Here is a 26600-nt window from a genome sequence, read left to right on the forward strand (position 1 = left end):
TACAGTCCACACATATGGCAATTATTAAATTCCCTGAACCTTGCCAAATTTGCATAGATATTAATCATGGTCTTATGAATCTGTAGATCAGTTTCTGCTCTGCAGTATATTGCTGTATTAGAGTGCTTTGTGAGAATGCTGCTTTTCTGTCTGGTTCTTATCTGTAGGGAAACACTTACTGTCTGTATCTCAGAATCAATACTCTGAGGAATCCAAGTGCCTGCTTTTATGGCAGATTTGAGTCGGACCATTAAAAACTCATAACTTTCTCATATCCAGAAATAGCTGCACATTCAGCTCAGCAGTCAGCTATTTTATTTTATATATATATATTTTAAGAATTCTACTTTATTTTATAATTTTCTTTATGAATTCTACTTTATTTTCTTTGTTTTAATATTGCTAGTTTTCCCAAATCTAGAAATGAATAAGTTTTTATTTTGTGATTTTAATTTAGTTTAGTTTAGTTTATTAATACTATTTTATTTAATTTTTCCCTAATCCAGAAATAAAATAAAATAATTTTATTTTATATTATTTGTCTCAATACTATATTATTTTACTTAATTTTAATAATACTAGTTTATGTAAGTTTTAAATACTGAAATAATTTAATTTAATTTAAAATATTTTACTGCTTTTTAAGTGTATTTAATGGAATAATAATATAATGATTGTAAATATTTGAATAATAATAATATTTAACATATTAAATATTTTTGTTTGTTTTATTTTATTGAAAATATTTTAATAATACTTTATTAATATGAATTAATAGTATTTTTCATTTATTTTAATGTAATAATACTACTTTGTTCAAATCCAGAAATAGCTGCACATTCAGATCAGCTGTTTAGTTTTGTCTCAGTTTCAGTGTGTCCAGTGGAGATCATGATGATGCGTTCTCTGTCTGTCATATCCCGTGTGCAGTAATGAGGGCAGCTTTATGGCTGCTCTGTTGCCGTAGGACTCTGGTGTTTTGCTGTGACTACGGCCTGTGCTTTAGTTTTGGACAGCACCAGACTCTGTGTATTCCATTACGACCAATGACTCGTACCTTCTCAAACATCAGCATTTTTCATAGGAGCCCACAGGCCCATACAATGCTTTAATCTCCAGTTTAAGCAAAAGTTTAGTATTTCTTATTGTTTCATCATCTGTCTAGATATTATTTTTTGCTTTGTTAAGCTAACTGTACTTTCTTAAGAAATATCCCTCTAATTAAAGTTGCATTGAGTCATTTTTTTTTCAACCAACTGTAGTAAAATATTTGATAAACATGCTAATTTTGCAAAATGATGTAGACTCACATGATATGAAACTACAGTCATAGACATGACCAAGAAAAAAGTGACCTTTCATTCAGGTCACTCCAGTTGGAGATTACATGACCAGCGTGACTTGCAATTTGAGTTAAACTCCACACTGTAAAATAAATACATAATTTTGAAGTTTAAAATATACCCAAGCATTGATTATATGTTTACAAGAAGAAAAAAAAACTTTCTACTTCAAATTGCACAATTAATTTAGTATGTTACAAGCTGTTTCTGGCTTTGTAATTTCTGAGTGAAAAATGGAACTGTCAGTTCAGAATTGTAATGTAAGCCTGAATGATTTATTTTCATTTTTCAACATGACCTTGGCTCTGACTGCATGATTGTTGTTCTGATAACATCTTCAGTTCCTCTTTGCTTGTGTGTCTGCACATTTAGTTTTTAGTTTTTTTTTTTTCACAATGTGATGCAGTTCTTTCTTTCAAAGTTAAATCAGCAGATACCCACAGGCATGGATGTCTGATCATGATCAGACTCCTGCACTCTTCTGAATCTCATAAGGGTTCTGGAGATCATGGCACGATGTTAGAAAGCATTCAATTATTTGTTTGTGAATGTCACCACAATAGATTGTAGTGGTAGGTGATACAGCAAAAATACCAAATCACTATTTAAAATTAAATATCAAGATTTGTTCACAATTCTTTGTCTATTTTCTATTTTCATGACCGCAGGTTGAAGCGACTCCAATAACATGATATTTATCCACCGGAATGCATTTTTTAAAACTGGGGACCCCCCCTAAATGCAATTGGGCTAGTTTTGGGCTAGTTATGAGTAATTATTGGGCAGGTTTTCTTGTGAAAACCTGGCAACCCTAGCTCTAATGCAGATGCAAATAATGTACTTTTGTGAGTGGGAATAAGTGCCGTGTCCTATAAGAGTAACTCTACCACTCTACCAGAGTTAACACTGATGTGATTGTATGTCGTGTTGTACAGTATCTTGAGACAGAGGCAAGAGAATGCAGTGTAGAATGATACTATGCTATTTCTTCAAAAGTTGATCGTGGAGACATTTTTATTGTTAATGATCAATAGCTGGGACCACAGTCACCAAGCAAAACATTGGTAACACACTATGCTACAATGGACTGAAATCCTGCAGCGCCTGCAAGGGTCTCCTGCTCAAGAAGGCACATGTACAGGCCTTTATAAAGTTTGCCAATGAACATCTAAATGATTCAGAGAAGGCTTGGGAGAAAGTGCTGTGATCAGATGAGACCAAAATTGAGCTCTTTGGCATTAACTCATCTTGCTTTGCTGTGGAGAGAAAGAAATGCTGATTATGACCCCGAGAACACCATCCCTACAGTCAAGCACGGAGGTGGAAACATTATGCTTTGGGGCTGTTTTTCTGCTAAGGGTACAGGACGATTTCACCACATTGAGGGGCAAATGGACGGGGCCAAGTACTGTAAAATCTTGGACGAGAACCTCCTTCCCTCAGCCAGAACACTGAAGACGTGCCATAGAAGGAGTGGAATAAAGCAGTGGAAGGTGCCACCCGGACTAAAGCTAATGTGACTTTATCACAGTGTTCCAGCATGACAATGAACCAAAACATACAGCCAAGGCAACAAGGCCTAATGGTTAGAGAGTTGGACTCGTAACCCAAAGGTTGCAGGTTTAAGTCTCCTACCGGCAGTGATTTTAGGTGGGGGGGGGAGTAATTTTACAGCACTCTCTCCCACCTTCAGTACCATGACAGAGGTGCCTTTGAGCAAGGCACCGAACCCCAAATGCTCCCTGGGCGCTGGAGAGTAAAAATGTTTGCCCACTTCTCTGGGTGTGTGTTCACGGTGTGTATGATCACTGCTGTGTGTTTGTGGACTTTGGATGGGATAAATGCACAGCACTAATTTTGAGTATGGGTCACCATACTTGGCAACGTCATGTCATGTCACGTCACTTTCACTTTTTTCAAAAGAGTGGCATAAGAAGAAGCACATTAAGGTCATGGAGTGGCCTAGCCAGTCACAAGATCTCAATCCTATAGTAAACCTGTGGAAGGAGCTGAAGCTTCGAGTTGCCAAATGAGAAGCGGACCAAAATCCCTCCTGAGGTGTGTGCAAACCTGGTGACCACCTATTAAAATGTCTTACCTCTGTACTTGCAAGTGTGAATTCTGTGAGATAAATGATCTCTTCATAACTGGCACATCTCTTGCTCACAAGAACATGGGTATCAGCAGATGGAACAGTGAAAAACCAATAAACCACATTATGATCAGTGGGCAGTGGAGGTCCTCCATCTTGGACTCCACAGTGCAGAGAGGTGCTGATGTTAACAGTGACCATTATTTAGTGAAAACGAAAACAAGGCTGTGACTTGGCACCATCAGGAACCAGAAGAAAGTCAAACCAAGTCTGGACATTGAGCAACTGAAGGATGAGGAAAACAGGAAGAAATACACTGATGCAGTCAGATGTAAGCTGACCAAAATAAAGGATGAGAGTGGTGACAGTGAGGACAGAAATGCAACGTGGGAACAGCAGAGGAAGGCTTTATGTAGGTGCTGCAGAGGAAGTCCTTGGTTACTGGAAATGAAAGGATAAACCATAGATGAATGAGGCAATGTGGCAGCTTATTGATGATAGAAAAGAGATAAAGGGAAAAGTCCACAGCACAAAATCTGAAAGAATCAAGGACAGGCTCTGAAGAAACTGAACTGAAGAACGTTCTGGCACATCCAACTGTTAATTTGATTGATGCATTGGCATAGGGTGGGTCAATGGGGATGTAGTCATTTGGAGATAAGACTAGGTAAATCTGGGTATCATCAGCATAGCTGTGATAGGCAATTAGTTTCTTTCTCATTATTTGACTTAGTGGGAGCACATACAGACTAAATGAGAGTGGTGCAAAAATTGAGCCTTGTGGGACTCCACATGTCATGGATGTCCACTTATACCTATGCTCTCCTATACTCACATAATAACCCCTCCGTTCTAAGTATGACCTGAAACATTTGAGTACCATCCCAGAAAGCCTGACCAAGTCTGATTTGGGGGGTTTGTCAGTCTCTCAACAGTAGCAAAGAGAGTGTGAGTGTTGTTTAAGTTACTGTTTATAAGTTTTGAAAAGAAATTCTGTCTAGCTGTGGCTAGTTCCACATTGAAAGCACAAAGGCTATCTTTATAGATGATATAGTGAATTTCAAGTTCCGTCTTCCGCCACATCCGCTCAGCTCTTCTCCATTGTCTTTTCATACTCTGAACTGCTGTTGATTTTCTCGAAGCTGATTTCTGTCTGCCAGACTTCTTACTCACTATTTCAGGAGCAATATCATCAATAACATTCTTAACTTTTGAGTTAAAGGAATCAAGTAGATCAACAGAGTCAGCAGAAATGCTTGGTGTTAAAGATATAGCCTCCATAAATAGCACACTAGTGTTCTCATTAATCTCTTTCTGACAGAGACAGATATAGATACAGTGGTAGCAGAGAGCAATATATCAAAGAAAATACAGAAGTGATCAGATAGTGCTATCCTTTATAACAATGGATGAATTGTTTAGACCTCTACTATCTGAATCAGGTAAAAGTGTTTAAAACAGTTATCATTACTTTTGTAATTGTGTTTTCTGCATTATCTATGTGAATATTATCCCCTGCAATAGCAAAGAGTCAAACTCTGAGGAAATCAGTGATAACATTTCTGTGAACTCTTCAACAAAGGCTGGAGAGTATTTTGGAGGCCTGTAAATAATGACCTTTCAACACAATCCCTAGATATTCAAAAGACAAGTACTGACCAAATGACGCTTGCTTGCATTGATAGACATCTTTAAATAGAGCAGCTACACCTCCACTTCTCCTAACAGTCCTGCAGACACTCATAAAATTAAAGTTATGAGGGTTTCTTTTAGAAACATAAAATCCAGATTGTTTGTTGTTATTGAGTTATTGATTCAAAATTATTTATTTTTTTAGTGAGCGAATGTATAAAAATGCTAACTTGATGGCAGTGCTTTGAGTCTTTACAGCAATCTTAGTTTGATGCATAATAGGCCGCAGATTAGATGAGTTAGCCCTTCAATTTGGGAAGACCTTAGACTTTCTATCAAGTGATAAAACAGAAATACAAACAGGTCAGTGTCACACAAGAAGACGGTTGCAGTTAAGAGTAAAGATGGGAAACTGCTGAAGAGAAAAGAAGAACGATTAAGCAGATGGAAAGAGCACTTCCAAAAAGTGCTTAATAGGGAAAGTCCTCTAGAAACCACCACAAGATGAAGAGTGAGAGGGAAGAAACTCTTCAGATTGTAGTAAAAAGTGCCTACAAAGCAAGAAATCAAGAGGGCAATCCAGTCTATGCGAACTGGCAAGGCATCCGGGATAAACCGGGTTCTTGTAAAGAATTTAAACAAATTCTAGACCATATCTGGAAACAGGGACTGATCTTCAAAATCCCAAAGAAAGGAATCCTACAAGACTGCGGAAATTGGAGAAGGGTGACCCTCTTACTGTTATCCAGCAAAGTGGTTGTGATGATTTTGATCAGAAGAATTGAGGATGGAGTTGTTGGATGCCTTTGGAAAGCATAGCCCTACTATCATTGACATTCGACCAGCTGCAGACGAAGACCACAAGATTAGAATAAAATGCAGTAATAGTAGGATTCAAACTGTACTCCCAGAAGTGTAAGGTGATGAAGTTGAACAGCAAAAAGAAAGATGCACTGCGAGTAGGGCAAAATGGTATGGAGGAGGTGGAGTGCTTCACATACCTTGGCGCGAATGTGACCCATGACAGAGGTGGCACAGCTGACATACAGAGGAGAATAGCTCTGGCCAGTGCATCTTTTCACAAGTTGGCCGAAGAATTTTATAGACCAAAGTGACATTGTTCAAGACCTTGGTACTTCGTACACTACTGTATGGGTGTGTGGAACTTGGAAGCTGACTAAAAGGGAGGTGAAAAAAATGGATACCCTAAAGAATAAGTGCCTCAGAAAAATACTGGCAACAACATGTCACCAAAGAGAGGGTACTGGAATTGGCAGAGACTGAGAGAGTCAGAGATGAAGTGAGGAGGAGAAGATGGACCTGGATTGGACACTTGCTGAGGAAACATCCAACTAGTGACTGTGCTATTGCCTTGGATTGGAGTCCAGAAGGAAGGAGAAGAAAAGGACTGCCAAAAACAACATGGTGTAGAACTGCTGAAAAGGAAAGAGATGGAGAAAGGTGGCCTTCATGGGAGAGAGCCAGACAAGCAGCCAAAGACAGGAAGCAGTGAAAAGCAGAGAAAAAATGTGCATGCCTTATTCACCTCCTGGCACTGAGAGGATTAAGGTTAAGGTAAGGTCTGTGCTTGCCAACAACGGTTTCTGCACCAAGTACTAAGTCATGTTTTGCTTGGGGAACAAATACTTATTTCACTCACTGAAATGCAAATAAATTTCTAACTTTTATATAATGTGTTTTTTCTTGATTTGTTGGTTGGTTTTCTGTCTCAGTTTGTTCTGTTTCTTCATGCCATTTCAGACAGACAGGATGATGATGAGCTTAGATGTGTATAGCACTGGCTGTTGTTTTACTGGATTATTTCTATTCATGGCAAAATCAATGTTTGGAAATGTAAACTGATATTTCCTATTGACACTACAGCAAAAGATAGAAAAAATTACTTTTTAAAAAATTACATTTTTTTTTAGATTGTGAAAATAGTAGTGTTCCAATAATTTTGGCCACCAGTATATATATATATATATATATATATATATATATATATATATATATATATATATATATATATATATATATATATATATATATCACACAGTAAAAGAGTAAAAATGTTATAGGGATGGGTCAGAGGGTCCATTCGTATAGAACTCCACTATAATTTGTGCCTGACACTCTTCAGCTTCTTTTAGGAGATTGACACTAAAAATCCCTCTGAAGTGATTTGTCAAGGGCCTGTTCAAAAATCACACCACCTCCAGACACCAGGGTGGTAAGATGAAGAATCTGGTGGTATTTCATACTAAACTCCCTGTGATTATGTTCACTCAGGAAGGAGCAATATAGATAAGGGCAGAGGAAGACAGACACACACTTTTTAGTGTTTTGATTGTAAGTATCTATGGGAAAAATCACAATATATACAGCACAGGAAAGATTATGAATCATTTTTAATTCAATGCATTTATTCAGTTATTGCTTGATTTCCCCATGCAATTGGTTTGTTTGGTGAAATGTTTAAAACGATCTGTTTTAAAAATGAACTCTTGACTGCATCAAATAGTAAAAAAAAAAAAAGAAGAAGAAAAAAATTGTAACAAATAAAGCTGAGACATAACTACGTACACACTAAACACTAAGTGTTTAATATGTTTGACTCATGCATGTTCAGACGCAACATTAGCTCATTAAACTCATTTTATTTTTAAAGAGATTATTTGACATTTATAGATATACCTTAACCTTTTGTGTTCAGTATGTTCTATGCATCTGATCTCTGCATGTTAACCACATTCCTCACTTCAAGCTTATATGTTATAGACTAAGCCCCAAAGCAAAGGTGGTCATTAGACATATACTTTAAAGCAAGTGATGTTTAGTCAGGACAGGAATGCTTCATTATAAGCCTTGTAAATCAAACCAGACTTTCTCCTCTTCAGCCTGAGGATGTAGTTTCTTGAGAAGTACACAAAGCACTGAGGCTGATGTTAATTCTGTCTCCTTTATTCTTAACAGAGGTATTGCAGCGTTCAGTGTCAGGTAAGAGCTCTTCACACAAGCTGTCATCAGAGAGCTTTCCAGACAAGATTATGGTGAGGTCTTTTTTCAGCGGAAAGATTACTTTCAGTTTTTCCACATAAGGTTTTGCACCTAGTGCTTTTGACAAATGCTTAAAGTGATATGCACTCACATGAGATGAATATCCCAGTCATATCAGCAACCTAGATAAAGCTATTTAATTTAATTGTATTTAATTTAATGTTTTGTCTATGGCAGAGACCTTGCAATGTAAAAGCAGCCTAATAGAGCTGTTTATAATATTAAATAATAAATGTTCATAGCAGAGAAAACTACTTTCTCCTTCTAATATTTTTGTTTACTAGACTGTTTACTAGAAAAAGAATAATTACTTGAAAAAAACATATGCATTGTTCAGTTAACCTGAAATAAAAAAAACTGACGAGCTACATACCATTGTTTTAAATATATTTTTTTTGTATCTATTTTAAAATGTAACTTTTTTGAATAGATTGCATTTAATCACACTTTCAAGTAAAAGAACAATAATTGTGGAATTGAAACTGTGTTCAGCAATCACGATTTCACACATAAAACATGAAGAAAGTTTTGCATTTAAAATACATAATTTTAAACAAAAACATCTTAAATCAGTAACACTCTGTAATGCATTAAGTTGATGTATTTTAATTATGTTTACTATAAATATCAAATATTTTTTGCAGGTTTCTGTGGCAGAATGGAAAACTATAGAGTGAAATTCAGATATTTAAATGTCATGCACGTGTCCTGTGGAATTTGATACAGTCATTTTGCTTTATGTAGAATTTTACTGTCTATCAAAACTCTGTATAATGTCATTAAAATTCTTCAGGTTTTTTCTTTTCTTTTTTTAACCGGCAATTATTGGAAACTCCTGCATGAGGTCCAGTGTGACTTTCCGTCAGAAGTATTTGGTGCTTGGAGCCATACACCTGTGGAACATGTTCACATTCACAGGATTTTTCTGTATTACTGTCCTTTAACTCTGTAAAGCCTGACAAGTTAAATATCGAGGAGAAAAAATATGAGCAAACATTTGGTGCAGTTGCTTATATTTATATGGCCAAAAGGTAAGATCCGCTCAAAATCTGAATTTTAAGTCAATAACGTATTAAATATTGTTCTGCTCCTCACACAAAGCTATCGTAAAACTTCAGAAGAGTCATAATGGACTTTGTCCTTCCTTATTTTTCACGCTATGCTGTTTTAAAGAGCAGCATGAGCGTTCTGCTAACCACAGAAGAAAGAAAGTCATTCAGGTTGGGAAATGACGTGAGGTGTAAATCATGACAGAATTCATTTTTGGAGTGAAATATCTCTTTAATGTGTCTTTCACAAGCTCTGCAGAAGTCTTTACAGTTCATGAACATCCAATCTTTCAAAACTAGACATCATGCTGCGCTAAAATAGCAAAGCTGTCACTTTCAAACCAGTGCCGTTCTCTCCAGGCAATCATGGTTGTCAAGTTTGTCTTTGTCTTTCTGTTATAGTAGGGCGGTCTTTAATCATAGTTCCCTCTAAAGGGAGACCACACAGAAAGCACGTTCTGATTGAAGATGTGTAACTTCATCATATTTATTTGTTTGTGAAAACTCTTTTATTTGTTCTATGCTTTATCCTCATGTTCACCCTTCAGAAGCAAGCATGGCCGGATCCCCACCGACTCGCCTGGTGGAGAGAATCTTTTTCAAACTGGTATGAGATATCAGACCACTTCAGATCCATTAAAAGAGTATTTTGCATTTAAAACTGCCACAGGGCTTGAAATTGTTTCACTCATTCTGTCTCTTTCTAGCTTAGCCAATCAGAAAGTGACCAAGAGGAGCTGTACTCGATAGCCGAGCAAGAGTCACATAATTGTGTGTTTAATTGTATTGCACTGACAAAGCAAGTGGATGTTGCTATATTGTGTATATTAGCACAACTGCAAGACTGTGTTGACCAATCAGCATTTGATTATGGTGAGGTCTTTTTTCAGCGGAAAGATTATTATTGGGGCGGTTAATAAAGTAATAAATTAATCATTAAAATACTGATAATAATAACATCTTAAAAATATCTTAATGTTCAAAAAGCATCCTAAAACTGCTAAATCTATTTGGCTTGTCTCTCAGTCTAGTCTGACTGGTTTTAGAGTGGTTTTGGGCAATTTTTAGCTGCTCAGACCAGCTAATCAACCAGCTAAACACCTTGGCCAGGGTGGTAGAGTTTATCTTTAACCAGTCAAATCTAGTTTAGACCATCTAAGTCCAGCAAACCAGCTAAGATTGTTTTGAGAAGAGCTTTTCTTCAAGGAAATACAAAATGTGCTCTAATTAAAAAATGTAGTTGTAAATAGAATAGTGCTGTCAAACGATTAATCAAATACATTTTTTGTTTAGATAACATATATGAGTGTACTGTTAATATTTATTATATATATACAGTATAAATACACATGCATGTATATATTTAAGAAAAAAGTGTTATACAGTGTTATAGATTAAAGATATTTATATATTAATATAAATATATAAATGTAAATACATGTAAATATTTTCAAAATATATACTGTATATGTATGTTTGTGTGTGTATACATAATAAATATACACAGTACACATACATATATTATATGATTAATCGCAATTAATTGTTTGACAGCACTGAAATAAAAGAGTACGTCTTACTAGAAAATACTAAATAGGTTATTCAATTTAATTCAGTGTGTTTCAAATGTTTTTAATTTTAATTTTGTATTGGTCTGTTGTGTACTAATCTTTATTTTTAAAGCTAAAACAATAAAATCTTACAAAAAGAAACCTGAGTCAAATTTAATTAATTTAATCCAGTAATCAGGCATCACTCCTGAAATTCATATGAATGTATTGCCAATATTATGTAATGAAAATTAATTTCTGGAATTTACTGGTAATTTCAAATAACTTTAATTCAATATTGGCAAGAAATTATAAAGATTTCTGCCAATATTGTCCAAAAATACACTTTTGAATGTTGCCTTTCAGGTTTCACAGAAATGGACAATGTCCATTGTCGTATTAAAACCCGGACTTTTTTTGCGTCATAAAAAAGTTCTATACAGAACAAAAGGCTGTGTTGTTAATGGACAGCAGTAAAAAGCACTAACTTATCCTGTGAGGTTGAAAGATTAGATTTCCTATGATGGAAGGTGATTAAATGTCAGAACCTGGCCGGAGTTTATTGTACCATAATGAATTTTCCTCTCTTTCTTGGTGCGGACCCTCTGTGAAACCTGCCCCGCGGCCACCGGTTTTTGAAAAGTAATTGGCTATTTTGTCACAAAGAGCCTTGGACTTTTCTTTGGCCTGACTCTTTTCTATTTAGTCATAAGTAATGTGCAGCCATTAGAGAGGTAATCCCGCTGATGGTCCTTAAGGAAGCAGTTGGCACCCCTTCTGAACTTGTGCTTTCTCATCACACTAACGCCACTCGCTCTCACCTCAAAACCAAGGTCTCATCGGCTCATGTATTATTTCAGGAAATTCATCAGCTCCTCATTTTTATGTCTAGATTCATATGTAGCCCAGTTCCTTTAGACAAACAGAAGAGCATTTAACAGAAGAGTGATTCAGCTTGTGGTCAGCTGAATCTGATTTAAAATAGAATCCTTTTATACTGTATTATAGTTTAACAGTAGCAAATGAAATGTGCAAAATTGCAGAAATTAAAGGAATCATTCACCCAAAAATTGACACAACAGATTTTTATGTCAGTTGTAAGTGGTCATGAGACATTGAGATGTTAATGTCATTACTTGCCGTATGTTCCCGTAAACTGTTTTCATTGCACATGTTGAAGAGAATGAAATCTCCACTACCAGGGCAAATTATGGCAAAATAGAAATGGTTGTTGTAGCCACTGTGGATCTTTATTAAATACAATAATTTATTTGCATGTTAGAGAGACAGTATTGTAGCCCACGCTACTGTTCAAGAGTTTAGGGTTTTGTGGGATTTTATAAATGTTTTAAAAAAAATAAGTCTGTAATCACCGGCGGCGCCAGAGGGGGTCTTGGGGGGTCTCAAGACCCTGCCAAAAAATGCCTTGACCCCCCATTTGACCCCCCACTCTCTTCCTGATTAAAAAAAAAATATATATCCAAGATAAAGATTAAAAAAAAATTTATCTTCAAACTACACAGAAAAATAATAAATAATAATTATTTTGACATTTATTCGTACACTGAACCGAGAACCGTTTCTGTCTGATCCTTTTGGTGATTTATTCTGAACTGATTCTGTGCTAATGTTTTAAGCGCGGGTAAACCGATGGCTTGAATGAAGGGCAGTCATCGCCAATGACATTACATCGAGTGCAAAAGGCTTTTTGTTCATCTTCAGTTCTCTCTTCACAGCAGTTCAGTCAGTGTAATGTTTGATTACATGAATTACTCCGGGATATTGGTTTGTTTGAACTCAGAGGAAGTGTCAGTCACATTAAAAAAAGTTAACAGCTTAAGTCAATTGTGGATTAATGTGTATTAGAGATACGAATCGTTTAAAACGATTCAGTTCGATTTGGTGAACTGAATGATTCGTTCACGAACCGGATATCCAGACTGCTTTGTTTTGAACTCTCTCTCACAACAGACATGGAAGAGAAGACAATGCTGAATAAAGTCGTCTGTTTTGCTATTTTGGGGCCAAAATGTATTTTCGATGCTTCAAAAAATTCTAACTGACCCTCTGATGTCACATGGACTACGTTTTTCTTACCTTTCTGGACATGGACAGTAGACCGTACACACAGCTTCAATGGAGGGACTGAGAGCTCTCGGACTAAATCTAAAATATCTTAAACTGTGTTCCAAAGTTACGGGTTTGAAACAACATGAGGGTAAGTTATTAATTACATAATTTTGCTATCTGGGTGAACTAACCCTTTAAGTGCCCTCTTGTCAAAGCAAAATTTCCTCGAGTTTTTTTTTTGTAATAACATTCCCTTTTGTGAATGCCTGCCCACGCCCAATCATAATACTAGTACAATTTATTAATAATAATTTAACCGTAAATAAAATGACCAACATGATGACCTTTCACCTGACAACGATTCCTCACTTCACACGTGCATTTTTTAATTGCTAGAGGTTGTTTTCAACACCGTGGCAGCTGGTAAGTGGTGTTTCATTCTCAGCGAAGTGATTTTGATGTTTATTTACTTATTATTATTTTACAAGAACGATGTGTTGTGAGAACATGCAGATGTGTTGTTTATATTGCTGTGTGTAGCCTGTAGTGTAAAAGTAACGCTAGCGTGCTGTTTGAGGAAGAAAAGTTTCAGAGGCATCAAAGGGTCTGGTCTTTTTTATGTTATTTGATTAAAGGGGGGGTGAAATGCTCGTTTTCACTCAATATCCTGTTAATCTTGAGTACCTATAGAGTAGTACTGCATCCTTCATAACTCCAAAAAGTCTTTATTTTTATTATATTTATAAGAGAAAGATAGTCTGTACCGATTTTTCCCGGAAAAACACGAGCGCCTAGAGGCGTGACGTGTGGGCGGAGCTAAAGAATCACGAGAGCCAGTAGGCTTTTGAGTTGAGAGCATGTGGAAGCTGTGACACAGATCCAGAGGCTGAAATTTAACAAGAGCAGCATCAGCAAAGGCGTCTCTATGTGGTATGTACTGAAACTGTATATATTTGCTTAGCGGTTTTGGAAAATGACTAAGTTCCACTTTATGTCGTCTTTTATTTATTTTTTATTTTTTTAAGCTGTTCATGTGGAAAGTGCAGTTTGATGACAACATCGCATGTTGTTTACTTGATGTGCTTACATGCTGATAGCTAAGTTAACAACACAGAGATATTTGAAGCAGTTTTACTCACCGCATGTGGTTCCAACACACAATCGTGACCCTTTTCCGTTGGGACTGAATTATCCTTAAGAAATAAACAATGTGCAATCCGAAATGCAGGGAACAAACAAAAACACTTGCACAACTCCATTGATGCTCTGTAAAAATAAACTCCATCCACTGGTCCCTTAATGCTGTTTCTCTTTTGGTAATCTGTGCATGGTTGTCTTGCCCTGGCAACCAAAAACCATAGACAGTAAAAGAAATGGACACAGCGACCCCATTGGAACTCAATTGAGACAAATGAAGCCCAGTTTTAGCGTTTTTTAGCACTTCCGTTTCTGACGCGCAGACTCAAACGAAGCTTGACGACGTCAGCAACCTGTCTGACAGATGTAAATCTTCTAAGTGGCTGTGCGTGCAAACTGCCATCGTTAAACTTGCAGAGACGGCGAGCTTGAGCGGGGAGTTCTTTGTCGTGAGTGAGCAGGAGTAAGTATTCTGATTAATTATTTTGTATAGTATTTTAAAATGTAACGCCAGTACGCTATATTAAGTTAATTGCCTGCGAGCTTCTCCACCTGTCTGTACGGTAATGCGACAGAGAGCCGAGTGGTTATGATGCAATCGTTAGCCTATTTTTTACAAAAACTGTTTATACGGGGCCATAATGTAACATAGAAGGTAATGGAGCCCTTTATACATTGTCGTGTATCTTTAGAAATAAATAATGGACAAACAGAGTCTTTAAACGCCTCAGATGTAAAGTTATTCGCTGTCAAAGTGACGCCAAAATGAATGGGAGTCAATGGGAATGCTAACGCAAGTGAAGTTCTGCTAAAAGATGGCAGCCCCCACCCGACTTCAACTTCCGGTCGAGTTCCTTGCCCCTTGCCAAAAACACACTTCTTTTGTGACTTTTCGCGACGCTCTCGCTCTGATCAGGCTGTGCTCAGCCTCTCTCAGTGCTCTGCTATACTGGAGCCACTTAGGACCCATATAAGGAAATTCCGCTCCATCTAACGTCACACAGAGCCATACTCGAAAAAAACTTTCCGAAACTTGTGACAAACCGGAAGTAATATTTTTGGAACAGAAATACTCCTTCAAACATACAACTTAATTTTTGAAACTTTGTCCATGTTTAACATGGGAATCCAACTCTTTAACAGTGTAAAAAACTCAGTATGCATGAAATAGCATTTCACCCCCCCTTTAAACTATTATTATATTAAAGTACTTATATATTTTTTTTAACACGTAGAGTGCCTTAAAAATAATTATCACAACACTGCTAAGGCTTATTCAGATTTTCTCATTCTCTGAATTACCATTATAAAAATAAAAGCAATTCAGAAATAAATTAAAATATTTTTATATTTTAAATGTGACGCAAATATTTTTTTTTCTTCTACAATAGCAACAGTATACCAGCAACACCACTTTAGCCTGTAAACTCAATAATATATCTCTGGAAATATATGTAAATGTATCAATGTCAATAAAAAATACGTAATATACCTGATATCAAAGCGCAGTGTGAAGGATATGAATAACAAATGTAGCCTGTCATTTGTTTACGTTGCAAAGGTGTTCAATATTAGACAACTACAACAGTAATAATAATATTAATCACTATATTCCAGTGTATCAGTTTTTTAATGTTTTGTATCAATATTTAAGGTGGACTTATTGATTAGGTGCGAGAGTAGTAGTGATGGTTAAAATAACAGATTAAATGCTGAAATAGTAAATTGACCCAAAAGTTTGAGCATATTGTTTGCAAACTGCAATTGATTAATTCATTAAAAACAAAGTAGTTGATATTCTGTGTTGTTTTTGTTGTTTAGTAGCAGTAATATGCAGTTATTAGCCATGTCCAGTGTATTTTTTGTTGGTTTTCATAAGATCCCCCTTGAAATGACCAGGACCCCCCATTGCCTCCCCCCAATCAAAATTGTCTGGAGCCGCCACTGTCTGTAATGCTTTACAAGGGTGCATTCATTTGATAAAAATACAGTTCCACCTCAAGTGTGTACATGTAGTGTTATGCTCTTTTTGGAAATTCTATTTGCATATTTTTATCTGCTATGCTAAAATATGCATAAAAATTCATGTATGGAATCCCAGCTAATCACATCAAACCTGGCTAAACATCTCAATGCTGCTTTTTTCTATTAAAAGCAAGTGCAAATCAGATATGAGACCTATTTCAAAGACAAACATTTTTATAACTCCTTTACATTTAATCTCATAAAGCAAAACATGTATGTATTGCACAAATCGTATAAAAACTTTTTACTACCAGGATATTGAAGTATATTGTAAAACGTATTTTTCGTTCCACAGAAGGGTTTGGAACAACATAAAAATGGGAAAATGGTCACAAATCTTTAATTTGGGGTGAACGATCCCTTTAAGGAGAGCAACACCTGCTTGAGCCTCATAATTCCACACACGTTCAACCTCTCGTGCTCCTGAGAAGTGGGAAGTGTGTAGATCCGTCTGCTATCCAGCCTGTTATTTTCTTCTCAGGAGAGGTTTCAGAGCCCACCGCCTCTCATTTAGTGCCTGCTACTTTTTGAATTTTTGTAATTGACAATCTATCTATGAAAATAAATTGTGATTATCGTTTTGTAAAGATAGAAGAGACACTCGGGGAAGACGTTCCAGATTTATGTATTGAATCTGCAGAGTTTTACTACTGTGTGTGTCTGTGTTTATGACGGTGAATGTGTGTGTGTGTGAGAGCGAGAGATACGAGCCGTGAGCTGTAGCCACGGGTCAAGTGTTCGCTCTATCTGCCGCTGGAGCAGTGAACACACTGAACTTCGTTGATGGTGCGTTTGGAGGAAATTAATCAGAGCAGGAGGGTTAATGAAAAAGCCCATATGTTTGACAAAGCTGACATAAATCACACATTCTTCCAAAGACACACTATCATGCTACAGCCAGGCCTCTTTTTTTTCCAAATACACACTAATTGGAAATCCATTTTACTGGTATAGCCAGAAAGACAAGCAAAAATGGTTTTTGATATATCTTCATCGGCTAAACACACAGTAACAGGTGAAAACAAACACACACAAAAGCCTTTTATCCTCCTCTGGTTTCTTATCGTGCGCTTTCGGCTCTTATGAGCTTCATCATCCTTGATCATCATTAGTCTTTTTCACTGCTTGTGTTCGTTCAGCTCAGTGTTTTATATGCCATTGTCACCGATAACATAGTATGTGAACTTTTTTCAGGTAAATTAGGTTTCTTTCTGTTTTTGTTTTGTTTTTTTCTATTCCCAGTGTTATTTATGAACAGCTACTAGGATGATACATTTTCATTGAAACTAATAATCTTAAAATACCCACGTTTTCTAGGTGAAACTTTAGTTGCAGAAAGTACAGATATGCATATAATTTAAGGTAATAAAATGAAATAAAACTGTAAAAATAAAAATAAAAGAACCAATATGGTAATAAAATATGGAGAAGAAAATTATAAATGTTCCATTATAGTTCCATTATAGAATTAGCTTTTATTTACTTTGAGTTTTCATTTAAATTTTTAGTTAACATTTTAATATTTGTATGAGCTTTCATAGTTTTTACGTTTCTATTTCTATTTAGCTTCCAAATTAATTCAGTTATAGCAATTTTGCTTGAGCTTAAACTGCTTTATTTCAGTAATTAAAAGATTTTTAACAGTTTGATTTAATTAACAATGACAACAATGATTTCATACCTTTTTGTACATTTACTATGTTAATACAGTGTTGTGTAGAAATCACACACACACACACATATATATATATATATGTATGTATATGTGTGTACCATGGTAAAATGTTTTTAAATGTGTAATAGAACCTTGTTTGTATTATTTTTATATTATGTTTATACCATAATTTAGGGGTGCTCCGATCATGATCGGCCGATCGTTAATGCGCATCTCGTCAGTAAAGCCGGTTTTCTAATTAGCGATTAATTCCATCAGGTGTGTGATTTCACATAGAGCAGCTGTTACTACACAAAGCCGTTGTTAACTGAGAAGATGCGCCAAAAAACGTTGAAAATGAAGTGGATTGGCGCATCTTCTCTATTAACAACAGCTCTGTGTAGTAACAGCTGCTCTATGTGAAATCACGCACCTGATGGAATTAACCGCTAATTAGAAAACTGGCTTTACTGATGAGATGCGCATAACGATCGGAGCACCCCTACCATAATTTTGCTCATGTATACTATGGTAATACTATATCATTATAACACTAGTTTAGTTTAATATTTTTTTGAAAAATATTTCTGCTTTCATATGTCGCTGTTGTTGAATATTAAAGCTCTGCGTTCTGTGTGTGCAGGTCTTGCATACATGAACGAGGAGAAGAAAGAAGGCCTGAGGCATCTCAGCACGACGCTACAGGTTTATCTCAGTGAGGAGAACCACGATTTGTCTCTGTTTCCGCCTGGCCTGGACCCCATCAGCCTCCTCGCCAGAGTAAGTGTCCTTTCGTTGTCATCTGTGGCAGTCAGCAGGGGTCGCGCTCTCGGATCTCACGCAGCGTTATGAATGGTGTCAGCATGCCGCGCTTCCCATCCTCAAATCACCTGCTGTGAACCCATGCTGCTATTTTTTGTCTTTTATCCTCATAACAGCGAACACGTTGTTCATGGATTCTAAATGAAGTCATTTCTTGTTCAAGGTTGAATTTAATTTTAACTTCCAGGAAATAGTCAAAATAGATTCAGTTCAGTGGAATCATTAAGTAGGATCACATCCAGAATCACGACATTCCTGACGATTCACATCTTAAGTGGCCGTTCCCATAAGGTCCCTGAGGTGCCTGCTAATGTACTAGTTTATTTACAGATGTGTGAGATGGTGTGTTTGGATTGGATCTGTGAGGGTAGGTTTTATTTGCTTGTTTACCGCCCGTCACTCCGTGCTGTAATTGTGAACACGTTGAGTGAAAGATGCGTTTCGGAGTGAACACGGTCATCTTCTCTTTAGGATCGCATGTAAACACAGAAGGGGTTGCGCATCTGGCCTGTAACAAACAAATGCCTGTTGCATGTGAACACAAACACCTGTTTTATATGAGAGACAGCCAGCAGCCATCTTTCTCTTATAAAGCATCAAAGACCCAAATGTGGATTTGATAAGCATTTCTGATTCAACACTAAACACCACCGTGGGGCAAGTAAAACATGCAAAGATGCTCGAATAAAGACGCTTTTGCATTTGTTGACCTTGATTTGCAAGTTGTTGTTTTATTTGTTGTTGCAGATTTTGTTAAAATATTGTCAAAAATGAATGATTTAGAAATACTCTTTTGGGGCCAGTGTGTCGCTTTGCACTTGACTTTTCTGTCAGATGTATAGGGGTAAAGAAACATGTGATGGAGAGGAAGTGCACCAGGACTCGCATATAAATCGTGCTGCCATAATGTGAATCTCTCTCTTATTCAGTAATCATTATTCTCAGCATCTCTGCTCTAGATTATGTCATGTAGACCTGCGGGCGGCAGCAGGCTGATACGGGTCTGACCCAGATACATGACCTGAACCGACTGCTCCACATAGCACACCTCAAGAAAACACCACAGTCAGTAAAGATGACTTTGAATGACTGCTAAACTTTACTGTTTCATTAGAACAGTCTTGTGTGTGTGTGTATATATATATATATATACAATTTTAAAACTAACACTAGCTTCTCTAATATTTTTCTATTCTATTCAATTTGTCTTATTTATTATACAGTTATAAAAACAAAACCTTGCTAGTTGTACTGCGTTTAACTTGAGTCTTGTTATTGCACTTGCATTTCATTGCTCTTTTGTTTTGTTAAACGTAAATCTATATATACAAGGTGTTTTGTATATATATATATATATATATATATATATACATACACACACACACGTGTATATTGGTCCGTATATAGCTATATAAAATGTATGTATGTGTTGATGTATTTATTGTTTTTGTTGAATGATTTGCAAACATTACCTACTCTTACAATGGATTTTCTTTTTTTTTATCTGAGGAGGAATCTGGCCTTCTGTCTTAACTTTCTCTCTCTCTAACTTTCTTTCATTCTTCTACGCTTCATTAATGTGATTCAGTTAACTCCTGGATGAATATTTATTTTTAGGTGTGGGTGGAAAACAAATGTGCAAACTGGAAGAAGTGCGCTGCTTTTGACCCTGACGGCTGATATATCTCCCTGTTCTGCATTAACTCAGCTCGTGAGAGTTTACTCTTGTCCCAGCTTCGTCTTTAGCATTACAAACATGTTCAGCCATGTTAAACCAACACCCTGCCCATCACCGAATCAATTAACCAGCGTGAAAACAAGCAGCCGTGGTCCAAAAATGATTTCCATTTCAAATCAGACCGATATTCTGTGCCATTTGCTGAAACTAATTGCTGAAACTAATTCTCTTATAATAATCAAAATTCATCCCTTACATGCAGTGGAAGCTCCTCAAGGGTATTTGAGATGTTTGTTGGCAGCGTAATTTATTTATTTATTCATATTAAGCAGGAATTACCCAAGAACTAAAGTAGGTAGGAGGTAAAATCTCCAATTACAGTAATCAAACTGAGTGAGGGATGTGTCAGAACATGTGAATTTAGATTCAAGTCCAGATCCGGAGGGATGTTCATTCATGCCATTCACATTGCAGAACTGAAGTGATGGTGAATCTGCAGCTCTGATTAAAGTTTCAGAGAATGCTAATGTTATTGTCCAGAGCTTTAGTGTATACAGTATTCGGTTCTGTTCATTTTTGCATATGTGTGTTATGAACTCAAAAGAGAGCCTTTATAGTCAGACTGAACAGTTCTGATTAACTGAGCTGATGGGTTTTCAGTATTCCAGAAGAAAGTGATTTGAGTCACAGCAATCTGTTAACAGCTTTATAATGAGAACTAACTACCATCCTATTTATCACGGTTTTGTTTTCTTGTTATTGATGCTTGCTCATTAGGGTTAGGGATTTGAACAAAACCATAAGTATTAAACCCTGGCATGTAGTTTTACATACGTTCTATATAAGATCTAGTTTTCTTTGACAGCAGATGTGATATCATCTGCTACTCTGCTTTACCTTGTTTTTCCGTCATTCACAGCTGTTGTATTAAGCAGCATTAGTATTTTATATGTCCTCTTTTTTTGTTTTATTTGTCTGTATTTTATAATGATCTGATGTGCCCAGGTGAGTTATCTGAGGTACCAAATCAAAGGAAAGCAGAAGTCCATCTGTGCATGACAGACCCAAATGAGGCAGCATTTATCAGTGCTGTATTAATACATAATGGAGGAGCTCTTCATGACATCACCAGCAGACAAACAGCTCCTTGACCTGAAAGAGCACCATCCAATTTAAATATTAGTTGTTTGTGACCAAGACTAGCCGACTAGAAGCAACTGTATAAAGCCTGTGTATATAATACCACATAAATTCTATAAAGCCTCTATTCATTAAGGCGTTCTCTTTTCATTGTATTGGCTTCTTGATTGCGATATTTGAAACATGCATTTTTAGTAAAGCGGTAACCAAAAGACCATGAATTTAAGAGGGTTGAATAATTTAGTAGTGCCTTAGAATTAGAGTAAACATAATAAAGCTATTCTTTTTGCATTATTCATTGTAAATGTGCTGTATAACGTGTGTGTTGTGTGATCTCTGAATGAATGACTGGAGACAGTTCGTTTTAGTGAATCAAACACCTAACAAATGACTCTTATGAACCGGTTATTTTTAGTGAATCAAAAACACAATAAAATGTGTAGTCCAACTCCTTTACAGATGACTTATAAACTGGTTATTTTTAGTTAATCAGAAAATACTGTAAATCTTGTAGAACGACTCCAGAACAATTGTCTCATATGAGCCACTTCTTTTTAGATAATTAAAAACATACAGTACAACATTTGTAGTACGACTTCTGAACAGATGACTCTTATGAAGAGGTTCTTCTTAGGGAATCAAAAACATATAATGAAACGTGTAGTCTGATATCTGAAGAAATGACTCCTATGAACCGGTTGTTTTTAATGAATCAAAAACATACAGTAAACATACACTCTCATTAACTGGTTCTTTTAAGGTAATCAGAAACATACAGTTAAACGTGTAATCCGTCTCCTGAACAAATGACCAATTCTTTTTAGTGAATCAAAGACCAATTTTGTTTGATTCCAAAACAAATGTTTCTAAAGCTTTTAATAAAAAAATTGTGCAAAACACTACGTGTACTTGCAGACAAACACTGTGCATTTTATCAGTGGCAATTTATAAAAATAAATTAAATATGTAACAACTTTTGTGTATATTTTGTAGGCCTATTGTTGCTTTATATATTATAGACAAGGAACATATCTGAAAAGTATTAGCAGTTTCCTTTCCTTTCCTTTCTTGTCCATCTCTCAGTATTTAACACCGAACTGTGCTCATACTAGCTTAGATGAGATTTGGCCATTAAACTGGACTGAGTCATGCTTTATTCATCATCCTTCCCAGCAGCTCCAGTGCTCATGTCAGCAGATTTGCAAAAAATCTTCACCTTTTCCCCCCAGTTTCACCCCGAGAGTCATATATGGATCAAGAGTAAAGGAAAGATGATTTGTTAGATGACATCTCTCCTCTATCAGAGCTGTGCAGAGTCAGATGCTGTCACTGAACATATGTTTCAGTTCTGACATTAAAGGAGCAGAGGTCAGAGGTCACACTGACAGGCCTCTGGGTGGTCTGGCCCTGGAACTTAATAAGAGAACCCCATCGTTACTGTGTTTCTCTCATCTTCCACTGCTTTTTCATAGCACCCACCAATGACCCAAGTGACCTCAGGGTAATGTCTGATTATTCTCTGTCAGTCTGACTGTGATTTCACTTCAGGCACCTTAGCTTTAAGATCCACTGTTGGACAAATGACTGAAGTCATGATGAAAATCCATCTGCCTCTCATTTAGTTTGTATCTGATCATTTTATCTCCTGTTAGATTAATCTTGCAGAACATAAAGACAAAAACCTGGCAAACTTTATCATAACATGACAGATGTTTTATATACAACTCTGAGTCTGGAGACTAAGACTAAACCATGGCTGTCCTGAAAGTTTAGTCATTGTATTGCTTGGAACATTAAGGTCATTTTGCGTTCCAACCTCAGACAATATTAAGAGATTTAAAGCTGTTTCTGTGGTCACCCAAAACTCACTTCTGCTATTGCTTTCTTGATTGTTTTGCCATAGAATAAACCTTCAACAAGTCTTGTATACTTGGGAAGATATATTTCTTTAAACATTTTAATTGTCTGCATCATAAGTACAGCTAAGAAAGCCTCCCTCCTCCCATTCATCCATCCATCTGTCCCTCAAAGTTTTTGAAAGAAATTAATACTTTTATTCTGCAAGGATTCATTACATTGATCAAAAGTGATCTCGCAGAAGTTTTCCATTTCAAATTTTCACCTTTATTCATCAAAGAATCTTGAAAAACGCATCACAGCTTCCACAAAATTATTAAGCAGCACAACTGTTTTCAACACTGATGATGATACAAATATTTCTTGAGCAGTAAATCAGCATATTTCAATGATTTCTGAAGGATTGTATGGTTTCTGTAGCCTTGATGAGCAGAAGATACTTAAAGTTTCTAAGAAACTTTTAAATCTTCAAAGAATCAGACATTCAACTCAAAACTCTATAAAGAATAACAATGACAAGAAGAACCTGCAACCACATATAACTGACTTCTTTGAATCACATTGAAATCAATTGTGAATCTCACAGACAGACTGCGCCAACAGGGGGCAGCATGCTCTAAAATATCTACAGTGTGTGTGAATATATATATATATATATATATATATATATATATATATATATATATTATACAGTTTGTACATAAACAATTGAATATACTGTTTGTTTTGTATGTTGGAACTCTTGGCCTTGAATGTCTTTGTGTCATCTGGCTATTGCTGGCACACTGAGGGTGTAATGTAAAAGCCTCCTTTTCTTGCATGTAAAGTGTACATGTTGGCATTTGGATGTGTTTAGTCTTCATATGCAAATTCTTTGCAAGTGTTTGTTAAGGAATTGTCCATTGGAGTGTAACTGTACCTGTTAATTGAGATTTTGTGTTTGTGGGAGCCACAAGGATAGTAAAACCTGAAATTAGCTTAATTGGGACCAGCCAACAGTGCCCATGAGGAAAACGGCTGAACAGACATACTAAATGATGCCTTAATGAAATGTATAAATGCTAAAAGGTTTGTGTTAAAGGAGTAGTTCATCCAAAAATAAAAATATACTCCCTCTCAGTCCATCCAGGAGTTTGTTTCTTCATCAGAGGTTTGGAGAATTGTAGCATTACATCAGTTGTTCACAAATGGATTATTTGCAGTGAATGGGTGCCATCAGAATGAGATGCTTGATCTGTGCATATTTCTCCCCTGATTCAGACAAAATAAAAAAATAAAATGTAAATTAAACATTTCTCAAAATCTGTTCTGGAAAAAAAAAAAAATTACATATTGGAAGGCCTGAGGGTGAGTACCTTTTCAGCAATTAATTTTTTATTTTTGGGTCATTCATTCCTTTAAGGTTAACAGTAGGTTTAGGGGCTAGAAAATAGCATTAGCTCGGAAAAAAACAATAGAATTCAATGGAAGATCCAGCCACATCATGACAGAAAAACAAACGTGTGCATGTGTGTGATGGGCTTCAGTCTAGAGGAGGATGTGGGTTACTGGAAGGAGAGCCAGTAAAATGGCCCATTACTATTCTGAGCACTGTGTGCGTGTGCATCAGTGCCTTCTAAGGAGGCTGACACACGCCTGGTAATTCCAAACACATTTTTATATGGGATTTTCAAAATCACTCCAACTGTTCCTGATATTTAATCTCAGATTGTGGTTAAAGTCATTTATTGCATATATTTACCATCAACAAATTGTGGCCAAGTGCATCAATTTTAATTGCCATGCATATTGGTGGAATTTTGTTTACATCAACAATACCGTATCACATTAACGAAAGGGCGAAGATCGACAATCATATCCAAAAGTATCTTTCTTTAATGTACTCAAAGTCAGTCTGAATTACATTTACAGCTTTCTTCCTCACCATGCACTGAATCAGCTGCTGTATCCTGCTGATATGGAGCAATAAGCAGCAGATATTGAGCTATGACAGAGTTTAATTGTGTCCTCCTGCAGCAGACACACTCTACAGACTCTACAGCTGCATCACCTCTCAGAAACGCCTACTCAATTCCTCATCCTGACCAGACCGTAACCCTGCAATACACACCACAGAGGCATTGTGCTGCATCTCCGACAATCACCTCCTTCCCACTGCAGGGAAAGATAGAAATGGGAGAGAGACAAACAGTAATTCATGTGCAAGACAGGCTTCCGAGACTCCTGGGATTGGTGCACAAGGCTTCAAGGCAACATGAATTCAGAATTTACTTTCTGAATAAATGTGCCAGGTCTTATTGTGCATGAATTTTTGTTGCTATGGCTAGCTTACCTTGCCATATAAATGCCTTGTGTTTTTTAGATACACATGATAGGCTTATTTATTGGGAACAATGTTTCGAGATTATTCAATTTGCTAGATTAACTTCAAGTAGCAGTTGGACTTGCATTTAACTCATATAATTTATTTCTGTTTTTATTCAGGATTTTGCAGTGCATTTTAAATGACTATTATAGAAAATAAAAACGTAAATAGCATACGTCTTATCAACTAATACTGCTACTATTATTATTACGTTGTAGTTTATTTACTGTATCTTTCACCCTGGTGTCTAAACATTGGCAGTGGCTTGAAAACACATGGAGGTTTGTCATATTACGGCAATTAAAGGTTTGCAAAATTCTATTTCATGTTTTTAAAGTCCTTTTCAGTTTTTTGTTTATTTTTGTTTTCCAACTTGTCTGTTCTCTGAATAACAAAGTGAATGTTTGGGCAAGATTTAAATAAGCTGCCAAGATGTAAGTCACAACGTAGATGTTTTTGTAACTCTTTACAATACAACATTAGTTGATGCAGGTAATTAATGCAATGAACAATTGTTTACCAAATTGTATTGTTTTATGTTAAAGTAACAATTTTTTTTAGAATTTCAATACATTAATGCATTTTGAATGGACATAATAACAATGAACAATATATTTACACACGTTCAAAAATTTCAAAAGCAGTATTTTTCATATGCTCACCAAGGTGGCTTTTATTTTATCAAAAACAATAGAAACAATAATATTGTTAAATATTATTACAATTTAAAATAACTGTTTTCCATTGTAATATATTTTAGAATATAATTTATTCCTGTAATGCAAAGCTGAATTTATAGTAGCCATTACTCCAGTCTTCAATGCAACAAAAAAATTTCTTATTAGTGCTGCTTAATATTTGCATTTAATTTTTAGGATTTTTTGCTCAAACAGAAAGTTCAAATAAACAATTAATTTGAAATTGTGCTCTTTTGTAGCATTATACATGTATTCACAGTCACTTTTGATCAAAAGCATCCTTGCTCAAAAGTATTAAATTCTTTAAAACCAATACCTTATTGAACCCAAATTTGTAAATGGTACTGTATGAATGAATATTCATGATTTAAAAAGTGCTGTAAAAAATGGTTGTTCATGATAAATGCATTAACTCATGTTTCAGAACT

At 36.0% G+C, this 26600-nt stretch overlaps 1 long non-coding RNA gene across 2 annotated transcripts; it reads left to right on the plus strand.

Moving 5' to 3' along the window:
• Window positions 1–13036: 13036 nt before the first annotated feature.
• Window positions 13037–25774, plus strand: LOC127976245 (uncharacterized). Of its 2 annotated transcripts, none has more exons than XR_008157757.1 (3): window positions 13037–13219; window positions 18256–18392; window positions 25142–25774. It is a non-coding gene; the product is annotated as an uncharacterized LOC127976245 (long non-coding RNA). The 2 variants fall into 2 exon arrangements; XR_008157758.1 differs by lacking the exon at window positions 25142–25774 and adding an exon at window positions 19394–19521.
• The last annotated feature ends 826 nt before the right edge of the window (window positions 25775–26600 follow it).

This window comes from Carassius gibelio, chromosome B17 (assembly GCF_023724105.1).
Source record: "Carassius gibelio isolate Cgi1373 ecotype wild population from Czech Republic chromosome B17, carGib1.2-hapl.c, whole genome shotgun sequence".
NCBI classification, from domain to species: Eukaryota; Metazoa; Chordata; class Actinopteri; order Cypriniformes; family Cyprinidae; genus Carassius; species Carassius gibelio.